Source organism: Puma concolor, chromosome A2, assembly GCF_028749965.1.
Source record: "Puma concolor isolate L17-30 chromosome A2, mPumCon1.1.hap2, whole genome shotgun sequence".
Taxonomy (NCBI): Eukaryota; Metazoa; Chordata; class Mammalia; order Carnivora; family Felidae; genus Puma; species Puma concolor.
This window is the reverse complement of record NC_141668.1, coordinates 97,609,633-97,629,018: the sequence shown is the minus strand read 5'-3', so window position 1 is coordinate 97,629,018 and position 19,386 is coordinate 97,609,633. Positions and strand designations below refer to the sequence as shown.

Sequence of the window (19,386 nt, the reverse complement as noted above, 5' to 3'; positions counted from 1 at the left end):
TTTGAATATTAACCCCTTATCAGATGTAATGGTTTGCAAATATTTTTTCTTATTCCGCAGCTTGTCTCTTTGTTCTGTTGATTGCTTCTTTTGCTGTGCAGAAGCTTTTCAGTTTTGTGATCTCCCTACTGATTTTTGTTTTTGTTTGCTTGTGCTTTTAGTGTCATATTCAAAAAATCATTGCCAAGATCAACATCAAAAAGCTTTCCCCCTTGGTCTTCTTCTAGTAGTTTTATGGTTTCTGGTCTTACCAGTTAATTTTTGCAAATGGTATACGTGAGATAAAGGTTCAATTCCATTATTTAGCATGTGACTATCCAGTCTTCCAACAGGGCATTTCTGTGAACAATTCACACTCTCTAAGAGAGGACAGAAAGTTAGTCAAAATCCTCATCTCTTTCTCTTCAGGTCATATGATACCTTAACTTACAACACCTCAACGGATATTTTAAAAGTTTCACTAAGATACTGTATCTTTTCACATTAACATGTGATCACAAAGTGTTAAAAGTCTTCTTAAGAAATGCCATAGGGGATGGACAAAGACTCATAAATCTGATAAAATCAAACCCAAACGATGTGTTTTATATGATATATTTTATCTTATATATCTCCGAGCTCTATATTGCTTAAAATTGCTTTCTGTTGGAAGCCTTCCAGCCTTTACTTGCTTAAATATATAATATAGACCATTTTACTCTGCCTTCTATCACTTTGTAGCCTTCTTAAAATTTTTTTTTAATGTTTATTCATTTTTGAGAGAGAGACACAGAGTGTGAGCAAGGGAGGGACAGAGAGAGAGAGGGAGACACAGAGTCCGGAGCAGGCTCCAGGTTCTGAGCTGTCTGCACAGAGCCCAGCGGAGGGCTCGAACCCACCAGCGGTGAGATCATGACCTGAACAGAAGTGGGTCACTCAACTGACTGAGCCACACAGGCACCCCATGTAGTCTTTTTTTTTTTTAACTACTCCACCCTATATATTTTGTGCTCTAAATAAACCAAATTATTTACAGTTTTCTTTGGAAACCCTGCACACATAAGAGAGATCTTAGAACGATGAGGAATCGTCAAGCTGGAAGTGACAGTGGAGGTCAATTCACCTTGCCTCCATGGGATGCAGGGCCCCTGAACATCCCCAGCTCTCTGGTGAATACTTTTGGTCATGTGGAGCCCACCGCTTCTTAGAGAATCCACGGGCCTACCCTTGTAAAGATCAAGAATGTGGGCAGACCAAAGGATATAAAATACTAGTGTCTCACCATTGTATGAAAGAGCTCATTTCCCTACTTGCCAAATGCAACGTGTAGAGACTGGAAGTCGAGATTTAAAAGCCTTAAAAAATTTAGTAGTCCATGAAGCCGTGTGTGGTGACATGTTATATAAATAGTAATTTCTGCTTTCTTGATAACTTGAGGCTATTAATACCTTTAAATAATAACTTTGTGAAGCTCGGCACACAGATGAATTAGGAGATAATAGATTCTTTCATTATTCCATCTGAAAACCATTTGCATGGTCTCTCCTCAGTCTCAAGTATCTCTGTTGTGAAGAGTGTAAGAAAGCAGTTAGACAGTAAGATTATGTAAAATAAGGAACACGGGGAGATGTGAATTAAGTTTTATTTTACCTTAGATCTGGCTATGTGACTTACGTTTTCCCATCTGGAAAGCGGGCGTAGTAATTCCTTCCTGGAGCACTGCCATAAGGATTAGTGATGCATAGAAAGCAGGTACCATACTGCCCAGTTCATAGGCATCCAATAACTGACCCCATTATCTGAAATAATCCATCCCCTAACCTTACAGTTTCAGAGTACCGATGTCCTGTTGGGAGAGATGCTGGTTTTCATAGCCTTCTGCAGTCCGGAAATCCAGGACCTAGGCAGTGTGATTTTCTACAACTTTCCCACTGAATCCTGGGCTCCTGTCACCTAAGGCTCACCATTGCAAGGTTGTTCTCTGCCCTCCATTCATGCACAACCCAGCACAGCACCAAGAACACCCAGGATGCTCTCCTACCCTCCCTGTCTTCCAAAGCTGCTTCAGGAAGTTGCCCTGGGCAGTCATCCTTGACAAACAGGCCCTAAAAAAATAGGGCCCAGGCATTCAGAGGGGCACCCAGCAGGAGTCAGAAAAGGGGAGGTGGGAGCCAGCATTCACTCATTCAATACATATTTGTGGAATCTTGCTCTTTGCCGTGCACTGTTCTGGGGACTGGGGAGATGGCAGTGAATTAAACCAGCAAAACCCAGCTGCTGTGGCGTTACTTTCTTTCCCTACTCTTCTAAGGTGGCCAGAACAAGAAAAGAATGAGATTAAAAAGTCAAATACAGGGGCGCCTGGGTGGCTCAGTCAGTTAAGCTTCCGATTTCCGCTCAGGTCATGATCTCACAGTTCATGGGTTGGAGCCCCACACCAGACTCTGTGCTGACAGCTCAGGGCCTGGAGCCTGCTTCGGATTCTGTGTCTCCCTCTCTCTCTGCCCCTCCCCCACTCTCTCTCTCTCTCTCTCTCTCAAAAACAAATAAAAAAACAATACAAATAATAGGAAAAAAAGTAAAATATATGCTTTGTTTAATGGGTATGGTCCACAGGAGGAAAATAAAGCTAGGAGAAGGTACAGTGATTAGGGAGGGTGGCGTTACAGTTCTGGACAGGAGCCAGGCAGGCACTGAGAAGGCAAGGTCAGTAGGAAGACGTGGGGGAGGAGAGGGAGGAGGTCGGAGGTGTCTGAGGGAGCACTCCCAGAGGCGGAGCCTGGCAAATTGCAGAGCTGGCGGGGCTCAGCGGAGCGCCCCGCCCCCGCCCTCGCAGCCCTCCCAACCGTGGTCGCCTGATTGGCTTTCTGCAGAAGCCAGCTTTCTAGAACTGAAGTCCTGCTTTGGAGCTCACCAAGGCCCTGCAGCTCTGGCATTGGCCGCTGCAGGAGTCCTGAGAGTTCATGTTAGGAGTAGGCTACCAGGTTAGAAACCCCACGTGAAAGACCATATGAAGAGGGGGAGGCCCTAAGATTACGCGACAGACCCGGCTGAGCACAGGGACCCCCGAGAGGCTGAGCCTGCTAAGGAGCCCCCTCGGCCTGTGCTGGAAGCCATAGGGGATGGTCCCAGTGCCCGCCACCTGCTGCAGCCACATGACAGACCCGGAGGAAAACCATCTAGCTGAGTTCCAGGCCACCCCACTGAACCACGAGCAGTAATAATCAGCGCGTCTGGGGGGAGGCTGGTTACCTAAAAGCCGATCTCTGGAATAGGCAGCGAGCGCAGAGATGGGGAGAAGCGTCAGACTCCTCATGTGTCTTGAGGTGGAGGATGTTCTGAGGCTTGGATATGAGGTGTGAGAGGGAGTCAGGGATGACTGGAAGCCCCCGGGTGTTGAGCTCAGGAGAGAATCTCTGGGTAGGGCAGCGTCCGGGTCCCGTGTGAAGGCCTGGCAGCCTTCAGGAGGTCCCTGTGCAGAGCGCTGGGCAGGGAGGCGGAATCCCGGCCCCAGGCAGCGAGATAGGTGCTCACTCTCTATCTAGAAGATCAGAAACCAGAGCAGAAGGTGGTGGCCAGACCCCACAGGGATTCTCTGAGCCAACCAGTCTGGTTCCCAGGTTTTATAAGGTGCCAGTGGCTTCAGACACAGGCCTTGAAGGTGGCCTCCAAGCTCAATTCTGGCCTGGCCACGCTCAATTCGCCATCAGCACACAGCTTACCCCACAGTGCTCACTCCGCCTTTCCTAGAAACCTAATTTGTCTCTTCTCCAAGTCCCCACCACACCTACAAACGCACTGACACGTAACAGAGCTGGAATAAGTCCTTCTCCCATTTATAAAGCCACTTCCTCCCACCACAAAAGCAGTGCAGATGCCGGGCCATTTTCCCCTTCATAGATCCACGGGTTGCTCAGAGATAAAAGATAGTATTTTTATGTGTGAAAACCCGCTTTACTAAATGCCCCACTTCCTTGGGAAGCAATGTATTATTTTCTCCATCTGGCGTATGCTAAGTGGTTGTGAAAATACAGGAAGTTCCTGTGAATTTCCTCAAGAAAATCTTGACAGGCTCTGCACTATTTTGGACTATTCTGATTTGTATTATGACATTCAGACTGCAATAAAATAATATAACATAATATAAAATAATAAAATAGAGTGAAACCTGGTCAGGCAGTAGGAAGCTTTCCTTACCTCCTGTGATAACAAGTAAGAACATTTATATAAACAAAAAAACAAGAGTGAAAACAAAAACGAGGGAAGATCTTGTTTTTGAAATGCATGGAATTGAAATTAACACAGTCAATTTAAGTTGTTTTATCAACATTTTAGGAACATTTGCTAAAATATTTGGTTTGTTTATATCATAGAATCATGGAGTATCTGAACTCTGGAAGTTTAGCATTATTCTCTTCTCTTTACAGATGAGCAGTCATGAGTCCAGAGAGGTTCTGATTTTCCAAAGGTCACACAGCTGGTTAGAAGCAGAGGAAATGCTAGCATCCAATTGTCAGAATTCTTGCTCTAGTTTTCTTCCTGGGGAACTCCTGAAATATTTCTGATATAAGTATTTACACCTTGGCATCAAATAGCTGAACCCCCAGCCAAGGAGGGAGGAGGAGACAATGAGGAGGCGGGGTAGAGTCAGTCAGAGGAGGGTGGGGAGAAGACATTCTTCTCTCACTTTCTTCTCTCGTTCTCCAAACAATGGAGCATCAGGGGGAAAGATCATCAAGTCCCATTCTAAAAGGACTGCCCCTCCCGATTATAACCAACCCTGCCTCCTGTCCACCAGACCTGGCACTTCACTGGGAAAAAGCCACAGGCGTTGGGTAAGCACCCAGATGGCATTGATTCCTTTCCTGGATCTATCAGTTAGAGCTGTGTGACCTTGGGCAAGTTACCTTACCTCTCTGTTCTTCAATTTCCTCAGCGGGAAAATGGGAATAATAATAACACCTACCTCACAGGTTTGTTGTAATGATTAAGGTTAATATTTTTAAGAGATTAGAACAGCACCTGACACATGTTAAGTACTATCAAAGTATCTGATCAATAAGTTCACCAAAGGATTAAACTTACAGTACCACATTCCTCTTCTGGAAACTTTTCCTATCATTTTAGGGCTCTTCATAAGACACTTCTGGTCCCGTGATCTTCTTTTTCTTGGGTAGCACCACCCTCCCAGCACCACGTGCTAAATTGGAAGGTCACAACAAACAGGTAAAACCCTCAGAATTGTGGACAGCGATCCTGGCTGGGGCTGTCACTGCTATCACCACCACTGAAGGGCTAGGTTCAGGGAAGGGTCATTCAACCCAGTGAAGGGGCTTCTCACACTGCGTAGAACCCTACAGCTCCCAGGTCTGATGGTGCTGCCATTCAGCCAGCACCCGTGCCCCACCAGTCTGGGGGGTTCCCAGCTGGACCCATTAGCACAGTTTGCCCAGGACCTCATCCCCATGTACTGCTCTTGTGTGCGTGATCTATGAAAAGGTTCTTGGCTCTGTGCTATTAGAAAATCTGTTTTTGTTTTTTAACTGTGAATCCTTTCCACACTAGAGTTGTTTGGCTTTTTTTTTTTTCCTTGCTGGATCGCTAGGTAGCATCAGAAATAACATGAGAATTTGATTACATTTTTCTTCCGGCTCTCACTAATCATAGAACATGAAGACATTTTATTTTCTAATTATGTGTGTGTGTGTGTGTGTGTGTGTGTGTGTGTATCCTACAAGAATATTCCTTGGTGAATTCAATCCATTAACATACATTAAATACTGTATGTGTGCCAAACACTGTGCTCTTTCCTTAGCTGGCATTTGCTAAGGCGCTAACTCACAGGGTCTCAGAGCAGGAAATGGAATGGCTTCAAGGACCAGAGGAATGCCAATGAGTGAGCCATGCCAGGTAAAGAAAAGGTATAAACAATGGGGAATAGCAAGACCTGTGGCACATTGGTAAGACATACCCTAGCTAATTAAGATGTAATGGAAAGACATTCAAATATATACATATATATATATATATATATTTTTTTTTTTTTAATTCAGAAGTCATCATCCATGCCTAAGAAGACAGTTAGAGTTCTCTTAGCTGTGACCGTCTGTATTTAAGTCTATTCAGGTGTACTTGGCCACTCCTGGAACTACTCTGCTGTCTTGACCCACAATCTTGCCTTGCAGGGAAGGTACTATTCTAAGAACTTTTCTAAGAAAACTATTCTAAGAGGTCACAGGTTCACAGCCATCTCTGGATCACTTCAGCAGAATTCCTAAAAGGGATTCAGGGGAGGTTCTGATGACTGACTGACTGACCACTGGAGAGGAGGGACAATCAGATGTTTGATTGACTTACAGTCCTGCCCTGTGAAAACAGAAGTCTCCATCAGAGATAGAGATGGGATGGGGGTGAAACGTTCTCCGTTGTTGTGTTGGTACTAGAATATGTGATAGTAGGTAGGGTTAGTCCCCTATTCATAGCTGTGACATTTGTAGCAAAACAAAATAGTGCCTAACAATAATGCAGGAGAAATGGAATTATATCATCACCAGAGTGCCCCGTGACCTCAAAATTCAGAGGGAAAGGGGCAGTGTGTTTCACTAGGAGACAATTTGTCTGGAGGTTCATGAAGAAAATAGTGGATACCAAGGGGTAGAAGAAATAGACCAGGATATTGTAGACATTCATCACGGTGTGTAAGAAATCTCATGGAGCCTTTAAAAAAAAAAAAAAGTTTACTTAATTTTGAAAGAGAGAGAGCAATCACAGAGACAGAGAGAGAGAGAGAGCAGTCACTGGAGGGGCAGAGAGAAAGGGAAAGAGAATACTAAGCAGGCTCTGCACTGTCAGTGCAGAGCCTGATGCAGGGCTCTAGCCTACAAACCATGAGATCATTACCTGAGTCAAAATTAAGAGTCAGATGCTCAATTGATTAAGCCACCCAGGCACCCCTCTCACAGAGCCTTTTGACTCACAAGGGAAGGATCTCAAGAGTCCTCAGGCTAAAGAAGTGTTGCTGAAGGAGATTAAACCACTTTAACCAGATCATTTCCATTGTACCTTCAGTTCTGGGAAAGCTCAGGCTGTATACAGAATGTCTTCTTAGGTGGAGACTAAGGAGCAGCCCTTCTGGTCCCATGTCAGTGTCACAAAGTGAATAGTTTAGGGATCGGTTTTAAAATACTCAAATCTGTTTTTTCACATAAAGTTGGAAACAGCTAGAGAATTTTTAAACAGCATTTTTCCATAGCTGTGATTCAAGCCGCTTGAGAGATCACGTGGAAACCAACACTCACAGGAGAATGGTAAGGGGAGCCTCTCGGTGTCCCAGCCCCAGCACACACCTCATAGCTTCAATATGACATTTGTATAAATGTAAGTAGGCGTGAAATCAGATATTTTTAACCATGAAATGTGTTGATTTATGATTTCCACAGGGTACCCCCTTCAGACAAGAACATCAGAACGTGGCCCGAAGGCTCTTCTGCCTGCTCTTGTAAGGAACCAAATAATTGCTATTTTTCTCAGCGAGGCACAACTGGTTTTGATTTCACTGAACTGAGAATGTGTTTTGCCCGTTGGCTGATGACTGGCTCTTCTTTGGCATTTCTGTCCTCCACCAATGGGCACCCGTGTCTTGGTTGCCATTTCATCTGCAAACCTTCAGGCATGGTGTTTGGTGGCTTCCGGCATACCACGGAACTCCCCAAGTATAGCTGCCACTGCATCTGACCAATTATCAAAAACCACCATGTGTTTGAAGAGGAAAGGCCTCCCTCGATGCTCTTAAAAGGGAAAGGTTGAGAGGCTCTTGGGTGGCTCAGTCTGTGAAGCGTCCGACTTCGGCTCAGGTCAAGATCTTGTGGTTCGTGAGGTCGAGCCCTGCATCCGGCTCTGTGCTGGCAGCTCAGAGCCTGGAGCCTGTTTCTGATTCTGTGTCTGCCTCTCTCTCTGACCTTCCGCTGCTCATGCTCTGTCTCTTTCTCTCTCAAAAATAAACAAACATTTAAAAAATTTAAAGAAAAAGAAAGAAGAGGAAAATTGAGGGGCGCCTGGGTGGCTCAGTTGGTTAAGCATCAGACTCTTGGTTTCGGCTCAGGTCACGATCTCATGGTTTGTGGAATCAAACCCTGCATCGGGCTCCACACTGACAGTGCGGAGCCTGCTTGGAATTTTCTCTCTTGTTCTTTCTGTCCCTCCCCTGTTCACACTCTCACTCTCAAAATAAATAAACTCTAATTTTTTTTTTTTAAAAGAGGAAGGTTGATATGGTTCAACAGGAAGCACTGTCCCCAGCTGCAGTGACCCTCCTCTCCTTGAACTATCTTTACATGGGAAAAGAAAAAAAAAAGAAACTAGATTTAACAGGATAAAGTAGGTTTTAAAGATGAGATAAACAGACAGATGTACACAAAACTTCAATCTCCCATTACAAATAATCCCCAAAAAAGAATAGACAAATTTGCATGATGCTGAAGAACATTCCATTTCTGTGCATTAACTACATCACCTTCAAGATCTTTCCAATTTTTAGAATCTATGATTTTATATTTTATATATTATATTATATATAAAATATATACAATATATAAAATATATAAAATATAAAATATACAAATATATTATATATATTTTATATTTTATATTCTAAAATTTATATTTTATATTTTATAATTTTCATGATACCTGTGCTTTTTAAAAGATAAGACAGAAAAAATGTGATTTATGTTTTTAGCTTTTCTGTTTTATGGGCAACTGAACCCCATCCAAAGTGCAAGAGAAATGGGAAGCATAGCAGGAAGCTGAAGATGTGATGTCTTCTCTTCAACCCATGGCTTCTACTCATGCCCTCAAACAGCATATTTTACCAGGAACTGCTTTTGAACTCCATATTCCTGCCTGTTAATTTTCCCCAAAACAATGTCCTTGCTTACTTGTGGCAGAGTAGTATTGATTGATAAATGAATGAATGAATGAATAAGTGAGTGAGAAAATTAATTTATCTCTTTGGAAATACATAGAATGCACTTATAAATTTGTTCCATCTTACATATCTAAAGGTCATATATTTTTAAATGTTTTTAATGTTTTATTTATTTTTGAGAGTGACAGAGCATGAGTGGGGGATGGGCAGAGAGAAAAAGGAGACATAGAATTTGAACAGGCTCCAGGCTCTGAGCTGTCAGCACAGAGCCAGATGTAGGGCTTGAACCCACAAACAGTGAGATCACGACTTGAGCTGAAGTCTGGTGCTTAACCCACTGAGCCACCCAGGTGCCCCAAGATCACATACTTTTAAGGATGAGAATTCGTTCTTCCCTAAGGTTACTGGTTCCATTTAGGGTAGAGAAATGTTTCACACTAATTTCAAAAGGGGGCTGAAGGTGGTCCTGCCTAATAGGAAATATTTATGCAGGTAAGGAAGAAAATGTCTTATCTTAAAGGGTGCCTTGACAGTAGGCAGAATTAGAAATAAGAGATCAAGAAATAAGATTTTAAAAAGTCTGGGTTGGTGTGAACTCACTTTGAAATTTGTTTGCAGCATTGCTTATAGGTCTGGAGCAGGGTGGATGAAAGTCCATATTACAATTCCATGTTGGAAATGTTTACCAGATTCAAATAAAGACAAGTATGTATTATGGTGAGACTAATAGGCAACAGGCACAGAAGAAGGCAGTGGAAGATGTAGTTTTTATATGGAGACAAAGAATTGGCATAGAGGAAGGACTGAGTAGGGATGTAGAATCTCTCCCTCAGGACACCTGGACACATTGGTCTTGCAAAAGCCCAGCATCTGGCATGGCTTGGGTTTCTGAGTTTTTGTTTGCACCTGCTAATTGCTCCCTGGAACTCAGAGATGATGCTACAGAGGAGGGGATCAGAAGTGAGAAAGTGCATCCATGTATCTTGCAAATTTTGACTACCAGTGAGGATGAGATTGGCTATACTAAGACACGTATTTTAAGTTATAAAGAAGATTAAAAAGTAAAAGAGAGAAATAAGGGTTCCATAGTATGTGGCAGAAAGTAGCGGTGACTCAATTGTCAGAGCTGGCATCAGAGGCATATTTTCTGCCAGGCATTTTTCTATAGCCTTTACCAAGATTACCCCACTTAGTAGTTACAACAACCCTGTACTGTAGTTGCTACTGTTTTATGATTCTGTTCTCACGCGGAGACTCAGATTAAGCAACTTGCACAAGATCATCCAGGTGCTAAGCGGCAGGATTGGAATTTAAATGCAAGCAGTCCGACTGAGGGTCTGTGCTTCCTAACCACTTCAGCAGGTTGCTGTCCATCCTGGTTAGAAGCTCTTGGAAGCATAATTCCGACCATCTGATTACAAATGATCCCAGTGAAGAAGAAACGTGAGGTGTGCCACAGGGCAATGAGAATCTCAGCTCCGGTATCAGATTGGAACAAATTATTTAACAACTTGGTTCACTAATTTTCTGATTTGGACACTGGGAAAGATATTGATTTTCTAATAGGTTATACTATCTAAATTCAATAATGTTGTTCAGAATGACCCAAACATAAAATAGGGAGGTTATGTAAAAACAATTTAGTTTTCTTTCCAGGGAATTCCTTTAAATATTTTTACAGAAAAATGTATAACATATATACTCCAATTTTCCTACAAATTAGTGCTAGCTCCATGAAATCAGTAGCAAATGAATTTTCACAGAAACGTTTGTAAATAGTGGGTCACACTTGATAAAATACCTTTTTCTGTGAGTACTTGTGTACATGACCTGATATTTCATATGCATAATATCTTATGTGTTTTATTGACAAATAATTTTGCTTTGTATTATGGAATTAAATATCTCACGGTGCCCTGTAAAGAACAACATAACTCTTCTGATTGTCTGCTCCCTAAATATGTAGAAAACAATTGATATATAGTAGACCTGTGTAAGTAATAAAATTTTTTGCACATGATTGTTGCTCTTATTACACCAAGAAACCAGTGGTGTTGACTGTGAATTAGCACTTCTGTGGATGCAGATATTAGGAAATTTTGTTCTCAGTTGGGCTCAGGATAAAAAATAGAGTTTTCTGTGATTCCTGACAGTTATGTTAGGAGGACCCACATAGAAAATAAACTTAGGCTTCCAAAAATCACTGAAACAACATGGGAAATTCTGAGATTTTTATTAAGATGAAGCTCAAATAATGGGTTATCATCCATATGAGGACATAGATGGGTAGGGCAAGAAGAAAACTTGAAGAATAGATTGTTGGCTTGACACATAATTACAATGAGAAAAGTATGAGAAGAAGAGGAGCAAGGTGTCTTCAATTTTATATATAGGAAAGGTGTACCAGTTCTGTGAAGTGACACAGTAAATAGATGGGTGAATGGAAGCAACTTTAAGGGAAGTATCTCCTGGAGTGACCAATAGCTCTGTATTCAACATTATCTGCTTAGTGACTATACTATCAATTTCTCAGTTGTATATTACACATTTGTATAAGTTTCTTGGTTATATATATATATCTGTTTAGTCAACAATGTTATCAACTACTTGGTTAAAGGAAACAGGCTTACAGAATTTTCAGAAGAAATCAAATGGGGAGGGTCAAAAAATAGAACCAACGACAAAATTAGATTTTTAAGAGTCATCTGAATAAATTACAGAGAGTGACAAAATTGAATAATGTGAAATTTTAGGGAGTAAATATAATGTCTTCACTTGCACCAAAAAATGAACACCTTGAGGTTTCAGGGAAAAGTAGTTGTGGAAAATCTTGGGAAGCCATTTTGTTCATTACCAGTCTCCTTAAACATTTCCAACTGGGTTGTCTACTCCCCATTTAAACACTTCCTATTGTGAAAGGTTTATTTCATAGAGCAGCTAAGGTTTCGAAATACTAATTGCTCAGAACTTTTCACTACCTCTTCCTAAAGGTATGGAACAACCAGATCATACTAAAGCTGTAAGTTTTGAGTGGACCAAGCCATCCTGGTTTTTGCCGTTGAGACTTCCTCCATAATTTTTGTGACCTCTGTCTGACAACCAAAGCGTGAGGGCTGTATTCTGGCTACCCAGAACAACCTTATCCTTCACCTCTCCACCCAAACCATAATCCGAGATCCTGAGGTTCCCCATCTAATCCTCTAATAAAATTCATCTATGTTACGGCCATCCCTGCTTTCTTTGGAATTTTCTTTATTGATTAAATGACAGCTCACAAAGCTAATACACTAATATAACCAAGTATGTGAGTGGGCTACCTCTTCCAACAGTCTTTACATGATACTGTAATGCTCATGTAATAATGGAATATTCAAATTCCTCCTTGGCCCTCAAATCACACCAAATGCCCACTTCATGCAAGAGCCAAGCCATCAGCCTCACTTCAAACTCTTTGATGCAGCTGTCCCTCTCTTCTGGTCTGTTATGCATTTGCATTTGGTCAGCATGACTTCTGCGAGCCCAGGGCAGTCTGATCACGTCTGAACAGCACTCATGGCTCCTGTAAGAACTGGCTTCTATGTGTAGGTTCAGTAAAGACTCTTTTCTTTTCCTCTGCAAAATGATCAGCTGCTTTTAATTTTTTTAATTCCTGAAACAATTCCATTTAAATACATCAAACTAAATAGATGAATGAACAAGAGGTGGGACTGGAGCTATGACCCCTAATAGTCCCATAAGGATAAAGCCTCTATGACGCAAGGGACTAAATGTCGTTGAGCAATAATTAAGAGGAAATCATGCAACTGGAAGTCTACACACAGGGTGGCTATTTTAATAGATATGTATGGAGGACAGGTGACTACAGGCCCACCCGTCAGGCTCCCAGGGACAGGACTCCACTGTCTCAGGGCTGTTCTTGGTGCTGCAGCCCCGATCTGACCAAACATTGTAGTTCGCCCTCCAGAGCAATGTCTATAGCCTCGCTAGGATGAAGGAGTCAACTTCACTATGGTGGAAGGTAGATGTGGAGTTTAAGAGTGATTTCTTTTGCTGCTCAAAAGTAGCTGTTAAGGGATGCCTGAGTGGCTCAGTTAAGTGTTTGACTCTTGACTTGAGCTCAGGTCATGATCTCATGATTGTGAGATTGAGCCCCGTGTTGGGCTCAGTTCTGCGTGTGGAGCTTGCTTAAGATTCTCTCTCCCTTTGCCCCTACCTCCGCCCCCTCATGCTCTCACATGCTGCTCTCTTTCTCTCTCTGTGAAGGAAAGAGGGAAGGAAGGAAGGAAGGAAGGAAGGAAGGAAGGAAGGAAGGAAGGAAGGAAGGAAGGAAGGAAGAGCAAGCACTGCATTCTAGTTTGGGGCTGTTCTTTTGAGGCTGTGCTGGGAATGGGGAGTTCCAGAAAGGATATTCAACAGAAACGACATTGCCAACCATGGAATTTAATTCATGCAGCGATTTTATACAACATGAGAGGAGAACATGAGCTATTCATGATATGAAAAGAGAATATGATTTGATTAAACAAACTCTGTTCTCGATTCACCCACACGGGAAGCATCTCTGTGAAAGAACTGACCTTTGGTGGACTTAGCTGTTCAAAAGGATTAGGCCATTTTGAGCACCAGGATGGGTCAGGACTTAATAGGTATATGCTTCATGTGTTTGTGATAGATTCCTTGGGAGAATGAGAAACAGCACCCGCACTAATGGTGCAGCCTGGTGTTCTCACTCTGAGCTTCCCGTGTGTGAATCACAGTCGTGGGAACCGCCTTGGATAGGTGATAAACGTCCATAAGCCAGAGTCCTCCTACCGACATCCTGAATCACCATCTCCAGGAATGGCTCTGGGAACACGTATGTTAAACTAATGCCCCAGGTATATCTCACGTAAGAAGAATTTAATGTACAGTTGTTGACACAATCACCAAACCTACAGCTGGGCTTTTTGGATGTATGTAATTTATTTGTTTATTTATTTTTTAAGTTTATTTATTTATTTTGAGAGAGAGAGAGAGAGAGAATGAATGTGAGCAGTGGAGGGGAAGAGAGAGAGGGAGAGAGAGAATTCCAAGTAGGCTCCACACTGTCAGCACGGAACCCGAAGTGGGGCTCTAACTCATGAACCGTGAGATCATGACCCGTGCTGAAATCAAGAGTTGGATGTTTAACTGACTGAGCCATCCAGGTACCCCTACAGCTGGCTTAAAACAAACAAACAAACAAACAAACAAAACTTAAGCCACAGTTTCCTGTTTCCTTACTTCTGCAATACTACTGTTTATTCTTTCATCTAACAGGTTTGTTGAACTCCTGCATGTGCAGATAGCTAGATAGTGGGGTTATAAAAACAAGAAAAGAGTACTGCCTACCATTGGAAACTTGCACTCTAGTGAAGAGACAGGATATGCACACACATGCACACAATATGTAGTCTGTTCTGGTCAGAGGGAAGAATACAGTGATGCCCAGGTTGGACGGAGGCCAACTAGCCTTGCCCAAGTGGCTGAGGGAGGCTTTAGTGAGGAGGAAGAAGAGGAGTTAGCTCTCCAGAGGAGATGGAAATGGACGGAGAAGGAGGCTGGCCTGGGGTCGCTCAGCAATGGTGTGATTCAAAGGCAGCAGCCTAAGGGATGTTCAGAGGTGTACCAACATGAAGAGCCTGTTCGTCAGGAAATTTGTAACTCATAAGCAACGGAACAATTGGATTTCATCCTATTAGCAAGCAGAGGAATTACTTGATGGATTTGTGTTTTGAAAAGATTACACTAGCAACAGGGCAGAGAACATACAGGCAATAGTGGGCCAAGGAGAGCAGTGAAGACAATGTGATGGGGGCTGAGCAGAATGAGGTGGGGGGGGGGGGGGTGTGTGTGGCTGCAGGGGACCTTGTGAGATCTGGACCCTGTCTACTTCTTTGCTTCTAGATGATTGTTTCTCCTACCTGGCACATCAGAACCAACTTGAATGGTGAGAAGCTCCCGTTAGCAGAGTGTTTAGAAACATTTCCTTACTTAAGTTTTTAGTGAAAACACACACACACACACACACACACACACACACACACACACACACACAAATGGGCCTTCCTAGAAATCCAGAGCAAAGTACTTGGTACATTTGGCTTAGGGAAAAATAAAACAAAACGAAACAAACAAAGGCATTACCATCTGAGACAGTAAGCAATACTTTCAAAGGCCCGCTCCTTTGGGCTGTCAATTCCACATCTCTGTTTCTAGCTTCTACTTAATCTTTGGGGGAAAAAATCCCAGAAGCTCACCCCTCTGCCACTGATGTGTGATGTGGCAATGCAGCCTAAATAAATGACATGCAATCTGTGGACACTCTGAAAAAATTTGCTACGGATTGATTTTGGGTGATAATGATGTGTCAGTGCAGATTCGTCATTTGTAACAAATGTACCATGCTGGGAGTGATGTTGATAATGGGGTGGGGGGGGGTTGTGCATGTGTGGGAGCGTGGGTCTTTGAGAAATCTCTGTCCGTTCCTCCTCACTCTGTAGGGAACCTAAAACTGTTCCAAAAAATAAAGTCTATAAAGAGAAAAAAAAAAACAAGTTGCAGGAAAGTTTATAAAGTATGGTCCTATGTTTAAAAACAACATATATGGGGCGCCTGGGTGGCGCAGTCGGTTAAGCGTCCGACTTCAGCCAGGTCACGATCTCGCGGTCCGTGAGTTCGAGCCCCGCGTCAGGCTCTGGGCTGATGGCTCAGAGCCTGGAGCCTGTTTCCGATTCTGTGTCTCCTTCTCTCTCTGCCCCTCCCCCGTTCATGCTCTGTCTCTCTCTGTCCCAAAAATAAATAAACGTTGAAAAAAAAATTAAAAAAAATAAAAATAAAAAATAAAAACAACATATAAAAAAATAAAAAATAAAAAAAATAAATAAAAACAACATACATACACACACACACACACACACACACACATATATATATATATTCATCTAACTGGACTTTTTAGGATCTGTGCATTGACTATATGTAGTAAATGACTACTCAATAAAGGAAAAACAACGCGTGTATGTTAAAATGTATATTAAATGCATAAAATGTACATTAAAATGCATAATATAGAGCATAGTATAGGTGGCTCAGTCGATTGAGCATCTGACTTTGGCTTAGGTTGTGATCTCACAGTTCATGAGTTCAAGCCCCGTATGGGGCTCTGTGCTGACAGCTTGGAGCCTGGAGCCTGCTTTGGATTCTGTGTCTCCCTCTCTCTCTGCCCCTCCTCTTCTCACACTCTGTCTCTCTTTCTCAAGAATAAGTAAACATTAAAAAAAAATTTAAGTATAATATATGTTATTTTTTAGGAGATGCTTGCCAATTTTTAGTTCCTTTATTAGCGTTGTAGAAGTCTGCAATGGAAATAGAAACACCCTTGAGTCAGTAACAGGACAGTTGTTGAGAGCAGGGGTCCCCCTTTCCTACAGTCGTGAAACTCAATCTACTTTTATAAAAAGTGATAATGGGTTTAGTTTAAACAACCAGTGTAGATATAAAGGGATATTGGGTTCTTAAACAAACACCTTCTTAATGATGCCCTGACTTCCTTAATCCAGGGCAGAACCCATGTACTAACACACATAATCTTTTTTCCCTCAGAAAAATGATACATTTGGAATTTACAAACCATTTTTGAAAAAAAGAATAAAAAGAAAGTCTCTTTACTATCACGTCTCTTGCATGTACATTTCTCATACTCTGTTCATAGAGGGAAACGAAATGAAGCAAGACACTCTAAGACTGCCCTTTCTATTATATGAGCAAATGCACCTTTGGAAAATTTTAAAAACCAGACTTGCAACTGCATCTGTGGGCTGAATCCTACGTCCTGTTGTTCTCTGATTGGAGCGTCTGTGGCCTCCCTCAGTCCACGGACTCCACGGGAATCCATGCCCCTGACAGCATGAATGGGACACAGCTTGTGTGCACTACTGCCTGTCCGTAGGCATGTTACACATCACCTCCATCTGTATCTCCTTTCATAAACCACCTAAGCATTTGTATGCCCGGCTCGCGGTGTATGTGTGTGTGCGTGTGTGTGTGCGTGTGTGTTAACAAAAGATCTCTGTTCCCAAACAAGAAGGCCCCTGAGTCCTCCCGAGAAGGCACTTGGAGAGTGTCCAGGGCTGACACTTGACCCTCACTCCTTGGAGGTGAAAGGCGGCACGCACCGTGTCACCTGGCCCCTGACACCCTTCCCTTTACACTTAATCAGCCCCAGTCCTGATATATGAGTTGGCCTGGAAGAATGCGGAGGGCCGCCTCTGTGTCTGCGCCTGCCCTTCACGTCCTCCCAGACTAAATAGCCAGGCTAGTGGGGAGGGCTGGCTGCCGCCATCACGACTGTTTTGGCCAGCTCAGAGGCACTGCTCTCTGCAATGACCTCTGCACCCTGGACACCTGCTCCTTCTGAGGGAAGGTCCCGCAGTCATGGCTTGTGTCACCGGGGTACAGACTCAACAGAGCCCCCGTGATAACCTTGGCCTGCTGAATTCCAAGAGCCGCTCTCTATCTAAAGAGCAGGAGATACTACCAGATGCCAAAAAGAAAAAACAACTATAGTTGCACAGAAATTATGGATCATAAGTTTTTACAAACACACACACACACACACACACACACACACACACACCCCAACCCTGAAACTAAGGGATTTGACTTTTAGCCTCAAACACAGAGCGACTGAACTGCCTCGTCTCAAACCCACTCTGTTTTGAAAAGCTGGTAACATCCATGGTTTATGAGCAGGGGTGAGTGGACTTGTGTTCTCTTTCTTGCACACTGACTGTGGGAACGTAGTCCACTTTCAGAAACGTACCCTGGAGACTCCATGTACATGTTCCCCAAGTCATGTGCTAAGATATCCATTAACAAGGAGCTTTCTAGGGGCAGCTGGGTGCCTCAGTCGGTTAAGCGTCCAACTTTTGGCTTCAGCTCAGGTCATGATCTCTCGGTTTCGTGGGTTCAAGCCCTGTAGCACAGAGCCTGCTTGGGATTCCCTCTCTCTCTCTCTCTCTCTCCCTGCTCCTCCCCCACTCACATCTCTGTGTCTCTAAAAAATAAATAAACTTAAAAAAAAAAAAAACAAGGGGCTTTCTAAAACCATGTATAACATATTATTTAACACTTTGTGCTATGTGCTGACAAAACTTTGGCAAGGTACACTATGATGTAAAAACAAACCCCAAAGTCACAGAACAATACATTTATATAACATGATTCTATTATATAACAAGCAACAAATTAACAGACAACAATGTGTTTATGAAATTACACACAGGCCCACTAACTAGCAGAATGGAACCAAACTGGTTCTTAAGAGATTACCTGTGAAACAGACCCATAAGTGCAGAGAACAAACTGATGGTTGCTAGAGGGAAAGGTGGCGGAGGGATGGGGAAATGGGTGAAGGGGCTGGGGCGGGGGTACGAGCTTCCAGTTAGGGAATGAATAAACCACAGGGATGAAAGGCACGGCATAGGGAATGCAGTCAACGGTACTGTAACAGCACTGCATGGTGCCAGATGGTCACTATACTTGAGGGGAGCACAACATAGCATACAGGCTTATCATGCTATATACCTGAAACGAAGGTAACATCATGTGTCCACTCTACTTCAATTTAAAAAGAGAGAGAGAGGGGCGCCTGGGTGGCTTGGTCGGTTGAGCGTCCGACTTTGGCTCAGGTCATGAGCTCACGGTCCATGAGTTCGAGCCCCGCGTCGGGCTCTGTGCTGACAGCTCAGAGCCTGGAGCCTGTTTCGGATTCTGTGTCTCCCTCTCTCTCTGCTCCTCCCCTGTTCATGCTCTGTCTCTCTCTGTCTCAAAAATAAATAAACTTTACAAAAAATTTTTTTTTAAATAAAAAAATAAAAAATAAAAAGAGAGAGAGAGAGCAATTACCTGTGGTAAGTGGAGTGGAATTAGGAGATGAGAAAGAAAACTCTCAACTTGAATTCAGTATATTTCTGTATTGTTTGAATTTTTATAATTAGCTATGATCAGGGACTGATTTCACTTACAAAAATAGAAATATCTGCCCCATCACATGTATTTAAAAATTTTTTTATGCTTATTTATTTTTGAAGCTGAGAGAGTGAACAGGGGAGTGGCAGAGAGAGAGGGAGACAGGATCCAAAGCAGGGCCTGCGCTGACAGCAGCCAGCCCTATGAGGGGCTCGAACCCACAAACCATGAGATCATGACCTAAGCTGAAGTGGATACCTAACCAACTGAGCCACCCAGGTGCCCTGCCATCACACATATTTTAAGATCAGCAAGACAATGCAAAGAAATAGGCACAAAGCAGAGATTAGAGATTATGACACCACTAACATCCACACCTCCATAGAAAGGCTGTAATCTGATGTGCTTCATAAATATTTTGAAACTGGGAAACCTACTCCTCTTTGATCCCCAAAGTACTGAAAGTCAGGCAATAATTCCATTGAGATGGG

General features: G+C 42.9%; 1 long non-coding RNA gene across 1 annotated transcript in view; it reads right to left on the bottom strand.

The window, feature by feature from the left end:
- Positions 1–5,064: 5,064 nt before the first annotated feature.
- Positions 5,065–19,386, bottom strand: part of LOC147583350 (uncharacterized) — a 63,228-nt gene continuing 48,906 nt past the window's right edge. The window contains exon 3 of the long non-coding RNA XR_015243062.1: positions 5,065–5,179. This is a non-coding gene — a long non-coding RNA (uncharacterized LOC147583350). The remainder of the gene's footprint in view (positions 5,180–19,386) is intronic.